This window comes from Portunus trituberculatus, chromosome 28 (genome assembly GCF_017591435.1).
Source record: "Portunus trituberculatus isolate SZX2019 chromosome 28, ASM1759143v1, whole genome shotgun sequence".
Classification (NCBI taxonomy): domain Eukaryota; kingdom Metazoa; phylum Arthropoda; class Malacostraca; order Decapoda; family Portunidae; genus Portunus; species Portunus trituberculatus.
This window is the reverse complement of record NC_059282.1, coordinates 1,274,770-1,275,906: the sequence shown is the minus strand read 5'-3', so window position 1 is coordinate 1,275,906 and position 1,137 is coordinate 1,274,770.

Genomic DNA, 1,137 nt, shown 5'->3' with positions numbered 1-1,137 from the left:
CGGGAATCCACAGCAGCCACCGCCTCAGCTGGTCCAGCAATGTGAGAAGACTGTCACCATGGTGGAGGTGACGCATCAGCAGGTGAAGCGATTATTGCGGGGCTGGACACACAGAAAGCCACCGGCCCTGATGACATCAGCCCGCACCTGCTGAAGCGATGCTCCCAGGAACTGGCTGCCCCTCTCACCCAAGTTCACAACTTGTGTACGGGAAAACGTCTGGCCTTCAGTGTGGAAGGAGGCTCGAGTAGTTCCTGCACACAAAAAGCTCCAGGACGGACCCAAAAAACTACAGACCCATATCCCTGTTGTCAGTGGTGGGTAAAGTGTTTGAGAGGGTCGTGGCAGAGGTGGTGTGTAGCCATCTCAAGGACAATGCCCTCCTCTCAGACCAACAGTTTGGGTTCAGACCTGGAAGGTCAACCTCCGACCTAATGATGCTTCTCACCAGGCATTGGCAGGACGCCCTCGACGACGGCAAGGACACTATAGTGGTTGCTTTGGACATAGCAGGAGCTTTTGATAAAGTATGGCACAACGGATTACTAGAAAAGCTTCGTGCTAAAGGCATCCAGGGTGGCTTGCTACGACTCTGGGAAATTACCTGCAGGACAGAAGCCTCAAGGTGGTTGTCAACGGGCAAACATCTGAGTCCCTGCCTGTGGAGGCATCAGTGCCACAGGGTTCAATTCTTGGCCCACTCCTGTGGAATATCTACGTGGATGATCTTCTCCAGCTACTGCCAGGAGTCATGGCCTATGCTGATGACTGCACCCTCTCCTATACCTATCCACGCCAGGACAGTGGGCGGGCTGCTGAGGCCATCAATCAGCAGCTACGAGTGATAAAGGAGTGGGGTGCTCGCTGGCAAGTGACATTCGCGCCGGAGAAGACACAAGCAATGGTTGTCTCTCGGTCCCCAGCCGCCATGGCAGCAATGGCAGGAAAGTTGTCTTTGGCGTTGCTGCTCTCCCACCCAAGATGACGTCAAGATACTTGGAGTGGAGGTGGATCGAGGGCTGAGGTTTGACAGGCATGTCAAAACCATTGCCAAGAAAGCCTCTCACAGGATCTCCGCTCTCAGAAGGATCGCCAGTTTCCTCGACAGGAAGGGGAGACTGCTGCTGTACAAGGCAC